Here is a 7,991-nt window from a genome sequence, read left to right on the forward strand (position 1 = left end):
CCCCCACTAGCCCCCACCCCCGCCTCTTCCCTCTTGTTATTAAGGAGCACAGCAGCTGGCCCGACCAAACTTCAAACACGATCCCCCGCCCCCCCACTAGTTCTCCAAGGCCCTCTCCCCCTATCCAGGCCCGCATGCTAGGGGCCCCGGATAGGGGAACCCACAAAACCCACGGATTTCTACTGATTCTCTGTTTCTTACATTCTGTAGCCATACCATGGGGAAGGCGGTTTGCCCTCTAACTTTGGGGTCTTGTAGTGTGATCGGAATACTGGCCACTATTCACGATACAGCGGTAGAAGGTAAATTGATTGAACATGTGGACTAGCTCACACAACTTAGAAGTAGATCCCCTAACTGAAGAATAAGGGAAGGCTTATTTGAGAAAATTGCAACCTTGCATACCCAGGGATAAAGGTTATAACGCCCCTGAAGCTTAGGTTCCAGATAATTTTCAAGTTGTTTCCCGGCCCAAAGCCACGTCTATGGAGAGGAAGAGGAGGAAGGGGGTGGATGCTGGAAGGAGGGGGCTGCTCCTCAGACCCGGGAGAATATGACCCTCGTGCAGAAATCCTCGTGTTCTTGGGGGCGCCATTGGGCGGCGCGGCCAGCCGCTCGGGGCCGCCGCAGGCCGGGGGCAGGGCTAGCAGCTGGTCCTCCTCCGCCCTCGGCCACGCAGGAAAAACCCGCTTCCTCGCCCCTGCATCTGCTGACAAGCCGCCCTAGGTGTCTGCGCGAGCGTGGCCACACAGATACAGCTTTCTAGGAAATGGCTCGGGAGGGGCCAGGGAGGGGGAGAGGGAGGGTTTAGGTTTGGCTCTCCCCGCGCCAGCGAGGCTACCCTTCCTTTACCCGGAGACTCCTGGGTCGTGCACCCCTCAGTCTTACACCCGGTGGGGTCTCGCGCCTCACTCGTCAGCCAGGACTTTGGGTTGGCCCTGACACGTGCTCTAACGCATCCTGTGGTCAAGGCTGTTTGTAGAAGAGACACGGCGGTGCTTCCTCACCTCCTTCCTCCTCCCACCATGCTTTTCAGCTAATTCCACTTGGGGAGGAAGGGGTAAGGACTCAGGGCCCCCGGCAGGGTGGCCACGCTGGCACGTGTAGATAGCATGGTGTGGGTTGCGGCTCTCTGGGCACACCAAGGGCCACTGAGTCCCTCCTTCCCTGAGAACCGGGCGCTTACAGCTAGAGGAGGTTGGGGGGTGGCGCTTGGGGGAGCTGCACCCGTGGGCTCCCAGAAAGGCCCGGGAGGGGAGGTGAAAGGAAGAACGCAGGAGGGGAGGGGGGCAATAAAGCCGAGGTGCAAGCGATTAACTCCGGTCCGGCCAGCCCCTTTAAACGAGGGTGGGGCGGAAGGGGTGGGCGGGGGGAGGGGCTATCACTTTAAAAGGTTGAGTAAGAGTTTGGGGCGCCGTCTCCCCTCCCTCTATTTGCATAGCCAATAGCTCTGGGGCTCCTGCTGCTGCGCGCTGATTGTTACCGGGCAGATTACTTTTTTTTTTTTTTTTTTTTTTTTGTAGGACGCCTTCCTCGCTACATCAAAAGGAAGCCCGGGGAGGGCGGAGAGAGAGCGGGGACCCGGGCGGGCTCGGGCTACAGAGGGGCCCGGGTGCCTCGGACCTTATCAATGGCTGCGGGAATTAGTATCCAATCTACTGCATGTAAAGAAAGGGGAGGGAAGGGGCGGGCGAGGAAAATGTCTAATTGCAATGGAAGCCATTAGCTTTCGGGAAGAAAAAAAAAACTCATTGAAAAACCCAAGTTGCAAGCTCAAAATAAAACAGTCCGGCTACCAACATGACTCTTGGCTAGTGCACTGTCCATCACCTGTTGCTTTTAATCACAAGCTTCCCAAATAGAAGCTTTTTGGTGTCACCCTGGACAGATAGGTGACATTTTTAAGACCTCATAAAAGCAATGACTAAAAAGTTCCCCAGGGCCACCTCAGAGGAACGGATCTGATAGAGCTCCTGGACAGGAAAGCAAAGTACGGGGCGACATAGGTGTAATGGAGGTGTCCATCTATCCCGACCAAGGACTTGGAGGCCGTCCAGTCTTTCCACACCACTCGAAGACTAGCCCTTCAGGGTCTCCTCCACACCTCCAGTGAAGACAGCATCCGGAGCTCCGAGGCGGGGAAGAGGCGGGTGGTCGTCGTCGGGGCTCGCCCACCCGGAGGACAAAGTCTGGGTGGCGGGTCCTCCAGTCTCCAGAGCCTGCGGAGGGCCCCTCGCCTCTTCCCTCCCCCACTCTTGGCTTTGCAGTGAAATTCCAGCGGGGAGGGGATTCTGGGGGTGGGAGAGGTGGCCTGCGGCAGGGAGGACGGCAAAGGAGGGGAGGAGGGGGTCTCGGCACGGAGGCCCCAATGTCTGGAGCTTGAGAAGCTCTCTCCTTCAGCTCCCCATCTCCTTCCCCCTCCGACTACTGAGGGTTCCCGAAGGTGAACCTCGCACCGAATCCGTCCCCAGCACGTGGGGTGCGGCGTGAGAGGGTGCGGAGGTTGGCAGCATGTCTCTGAGAGGTTGGGACTGGAAACTGCATTCTCTCTTTCAGTCGCCACTCTGACCACGTGCTAAAAAAAAAAAAAAAAAATAATTTCTTGTTTTTTTTTTTTTTTTTTTTTTTAAATAAAAAGTGCTCTCTCCAGCGAGCACGCGGTAAAGGACATACCGCCATAGGGGCAAATGTACTTATTTTTCTTGAATGTGGACTTGGGTGTGCAGAAGAAGCGCCAGTGTGCTCTGCTGGGAGGGGGGTGCAATAAGAATAAGAGTTCTCCTCCTCCCCCTTTATGACCCCTGAAGGTGGAGAGTTCCTTTACCGGGTAGGACCGGGGATAAACCCGAACCAAACGCGAGTTTTACTGGACTTTTAGTCTCTCCAGGACGTGTCCCCCACCCCCTCCTTTTTGCATCCAGCAGTTTCGGTTGGAAAGTATACAAAGCCTGTAGGTGTAAGGTGCAGTAGGGGGTTGGGTGTTTATAGGCATATTTCTGCAGGAACCTGCCACCTAGGCACACATTCTAATATGCTCACCTGTCGGATGCCAGCCAGCCAGGTGATCCTGCGCTCGGCCACACGCTGGGGGGTCCTTGGTTCGAATCCCGTCACCTGGACATTCTGGTCCAGGAATGGGGGGGGGTCATCGCCCCCTCTCTGACTCCCACAAAGAATAGAGCTGTGTTTGAGTTACTCCACCGAAGTCAATTCAGACTCCAAAAACTCGACAGTTGCCCATTGTAGAGCTAAGTGAGAAAAGGCTCAGTAAGAGGAGTGAGGGAAACATAAAAAAAATAGGTTTAAAATGTGAGAAGGTGGGTGGGGGTGGGGAAGAGTTGGGGGAAAAAAGTCCGGAAAAGAGGGGGCAAAGGACCTAGGACTGGAGGCTTCCACGCGGAGACCAAGCAGCTCCAGGTGGGAAAGCGTACCCGGGACCCTCCCCGACAGCAGACCAGTAGACCTGATGAACACAATCTCCAGCCCTGTGCACTCCAGCGACCCTTGGGTGGGTTTCAGCTTGGACGCCCATAAGGTCCCTGTGGCGGCACATGAGGAGGTTCAAAAGCTAGGGCCTGCAGTTGGCTCACCCACCTCGCACCTCTCCTTTGGAAGAAAAAAATTAAAGACCCAAACTTCCTCGTCTTCCTGTCTGATTCAGCTTCTGGACACGCCTCACTCGGCCGAAAATAGCCCTGGAAACACATTTACTTTTTTAAAAGTGAATTTGCTAGAAAGATCTGGCGGGATTGGGGAGGGGGCGTCGGGCCGGCGGCGTCGGGGGTCTTGGTTCCCTCCTCGGGTCGCCCCTGGGAGGGGACGGCGGGGCAACGGAACCACGCCTCTGCTTGTCTGCTTGGGGAGCCACCACGCGGCTTTTTCGCGGAATTTTGACGTCACCCACATGTGGGGGAAGGGGTTGGGAGAGCGAAAGGAAACGGCGGGGGAGGAGGGCGGCGCGGCCCGGTAGCGAGGTGGCCGCCCAGGCGCTAAGAGGGTCCCAGGTCCCTAAGCACCCGCTGAGTGCCGCGGTCAAAGTTGCGTCTCAGCTGCAAAGTTCGGTTCCCTGCTCCCTGCTATTTTCTACTCCCCAAAACTCCCCCCCCCACCTTCCACACTTATTTTTATTTATTTTTTTACTTTGTAATCGAGACCCGCCCTTTGCTCCAGAAAAAAGCTGGTTTCTTTGGTTTGCGGTCCAGTTCTTCTGGTCCCTGACATCCGACTGAGTATCGCGATTGCTGGTGGCGACGGCCAGCCGGGGGCTTACTAAACCTCTCTGCACCCAGGAAGACAAACTTGAGTCATTCTGCTCCTTGGGAACAGAGTTCTGTGTTTACTGTCACACGCGGGATTTTTCCACGCGCGACCGATTCCTCCCTGTCTCACCGCACATTCCATTTAAACATCCTCTGAATTGGTTACTATGGCGGCGACACACGGAAGCTCCTGGGGTTGCATGGGAACATACTCCCACGGATTTTGCTGCACCCACAGCTAACCTATCTATAAACACTCCCGTGAGAAGTACAGAGAGATGAGCGCAAGAGCAGGGCCCCTCCCCGCCCACTGGAGACCCACAGGGCATCCGTACACGTGGAGAGTCTTCTAGAGAGACTGTAGGGGTTGAAAGTTGCAGGGTGAGCCCACGCACCTTCATTTCCCTGAATTTGGGCAAAATCTTTTTCATCTTTCAGTTTAGAGCAGCGAGAGCACCTGATAATTAGGATGAATCGATGGTCACAATCAAGTAGCCACTGTGGGGTATTGAGGAGAAAAGTACCACCTGGGCTCTACTTGGAAATGGACTTAACGTGGAATTATTTGCTTCAAAAACTAGGGGAGTTTTCAGTTTGAATCAGAGGCGAAGACTGGAAAGATTTCTATTTTGGAGACGATAGAGTGGTTATGAGCAATGCTTTCTTGCTTCGTTTGAACACATTCTCTCTATTTTTAAGTTATTATTTAGTTCTTTTTCGTTTAATGATTGCTAGTCTGACCCAAGCAGCTTTGTTTTGTTTCTTCTGGGGAGGGAGTGGAATTATAATTAATAAAAATGTCAATAATTGCTCTTGAGGCTCAGGGTGAGGAATCTTGATTGAGGAATGCTGCTTTTTAGGTGGCTGATGGGATGAACATTGGCTTTGTGTGTACAAGGTAGGGAAACAGAATAGATTACTAAACATTTGTTTTAAAAGAAAAGAGCTAAAGAAAGTGTTTTCAGAACCTAACAGACAAACATGCTTTAAGTTTTACTTCACCTTCATTTGACACTTCAAATTGTGGACATTTCTCTGTAAAACTTTTAACACTAACCCCACTAGATTTTTTTTAGAGCAAAAGTCAATTTTATTTGTTTCCCAAACACTTTACTTTTGTTCAAATTCAAACATTTTTTCCCCCTCTAAAAAATGCCCAATTTCTTAGTGTGGTTGAACACATTTGATTTCATTGCATTACTGAGCCATGCATCAGCCAAATTGCAGCTTTCTATACCCTCATCATTATTCTCTATTTTCTATCATATTTTTTCAGCTATTAAACATAAGAACTGTCAGCATTTGTTAGCCCAGTTTCTGCGCAATCCCCACAGCACACCAGATTCACTCTCCAGCTTTTCCACACTTAATTCATTTTTTTTAAAAAAAAAGGAGAAATGATTTTTTTCTTTAGCTCTTAACTTTTCCTTTTTTTTTGTAGATGCAGGATGAAATTTATTTCTAAGATTATTTTCTTGGTTTTTCTGGTAAAAAGAAAAGAAGAAGAATGAGCTTGACGCTGTGCATCTGGTTTTTTTTTTTTCCTTCCAGGTTTTGCGTTCTACTAAATGTGCACTTTCAGGGGAGATGCTATGCTCTAGACCTGACCTGTTGGGGCTGAGTTTGTGTCGTGGTGCTAGACAGCCCATGCTAGCTTGGACCCCTATGAGGAATGTGTGTCCTCTTTGCTGAGCCTTAAGTCAGGGCATCTACTTTTGCATGACTTCGACACAGTGAGTGTCTGTGCACTGAACAAACACTCTGGGCAGAGGACTTTATATGGAGGATGAAAATTAAAGCAAAAAAAAAAAAAATCCAAAGTTGTTTCTGCTTTCAGCTGTCTGCAATCACACTCTTTTCTCATAGTCCCCTGAGCTGCAGATCAAATGAGTCTTGGTTCCATGTAGAGGAGTTAGTGTCTCTGAGCCCCAGTGTGTGCGGCGGTCATGTTAGTCATGGTGATGAGGGACAGCAATGAGTCTCAGTATTGCATGGAGTGCATGCAGGAGCCTTTACTTTCTTCTTGTCCTCAAAATTGTTGTCAGATGGTTAAGTTTTTGTTTGGGGACACAGCACTAAAAGCATTTAGTTCTGACATTTTTTGAAACTAAGTCACGCACTGCCTAGATGAAGGGTAGAAAAGAAAGAAAACCCATAAAGAATTTAAAGTGAATAAGAGCATTTCTTTGCCTTATTTCCGGAGCGTTGTTCCTTCATCATGCCCATATATGTTTCCATTTACTTAAGAGCAGCCTCAATGTCAGCACAATGGGGAAATGCCAGCATCAGGACCCAAGCCCCACCCTGGTATCAAAAAGGATGCTGTGAAGCCAAGGGTTTAGGTTAATTTACAGCAGGCTTCGTATGAAATGCTTACACTTAGCATCCCATGGCCACCAATTGTTTCTGGACCATGAAACCTCATTGTTTTTTAAAAAAACAAGCAACAAAAACCAAACAAACCAAAACCAATGTTTTTTTTAAGGGCAGAGGCTTCCAGCATGACTCGGATATGCAGGCCACCGTGTGTGGGGTTCTCACTGACAACATTTAATTGAGGACCTTTAGCTGTATCAGGAGCAGCAAATGGCCCCCAATGTCTGATGATAAACGCATGAGGGACTGACTTTTCTTTTTTCTGAAGAAAAAAACCAAAAACATTCTTCTCTTTTCTTTCAAAATAGCGTGTTTAATTTAAAATTTCCTTAGCAGAATATTGAATAAGGCTCCAACTTACTTGCTTCGGTAAAGAGACATTCACATAATTACTCTTTGTAGTGCAATTACCAGCGATTTTATGTCTAAGCGAGTCGGGAATGGAACGCTTGTGAAATTTGCTACAGTTGAAATGAAAACCATACTTACCTTGAGAAACCAGAGCCATACCTCCTCTCCAGTCACTAAAGACTGCAGACTGTATCTCACACAGCTGAAGACCCAATTTTAGACAAGCATTGTTCTGGACCATCGATTAGATGAGGTGTTGCTTAGGGCTGAACCTTCTGAAGTTTTGGGCAGTCATAGAATATGCTTCTGTGTTCAGGAGTTTGCTGTTGAAACTATATAACATCCTTGAGGGTTCTGCATGTTGAGAGAGCTTATATATGCTGGACTGATAGCATTGCAGGTCTAAGTGCAGATACAGCAGGACATGCTGGGGGCATGATTTGGACTTGCAAGGAAGAACTTGATTGGTCTTAATGGATGAATTGACTATGCTGAGATTTCCATGTATCTGGCTTTGGCACTTTATTGGCTTACAGTTGAGTCCTTTCAAACTTGAAGTCGGTGGTAGAATGGACATATAGCTGCTAGTCACTCAAAAAATGTGTTGGGAAACGTGAAGGAAAAAGAACTGATTCATAAGCTCCTAACCCCAAGAAGCACATTCTCTAGTGATTAAGTATGGGAAAGAATTAACATACCAGATGAATGGTAAGAAAATCTCAGTGGGGAAGTAATTCTTTTTCCTAGTGTGTTTTTCTGACATACAGAAACCCTGGGTTCCATCCCTGTCACCCAGTAGAATTAGGCATAAGAGTATGTGCCTCCTAGCATTTGGGAGATATAGGAAGGAGGACCAGGAGTTCATGGCTACTCCTGGCTACATAGGGAGTTTGGGGCCAATGTGAGATACATGAGACCGTAAATAAATACAAGTAAATAAGAATGAAACTGTCGGTCAAAGGGCTTAGGATGAGATATTGTGCTGACCTGAGTAACTCACAGCAG

This window comes from Microtus ochrogaster, unplaced genomic scaffold (genome assembly GCF_000317375.1).
Source record: "Microtus ochrogaster isolate Prairie Vole_2 unplaced genomic scaffold, MicOch1.0 UNK1, whole genome shotgun sequence".
Classification (NCBI taxonomy): domain Eukaryota; kingdom Metazoa; phylum Chordata; class Mammalia; order Rodentia; family Cricetidae; genus Microtus; species Microtus ochrogaster.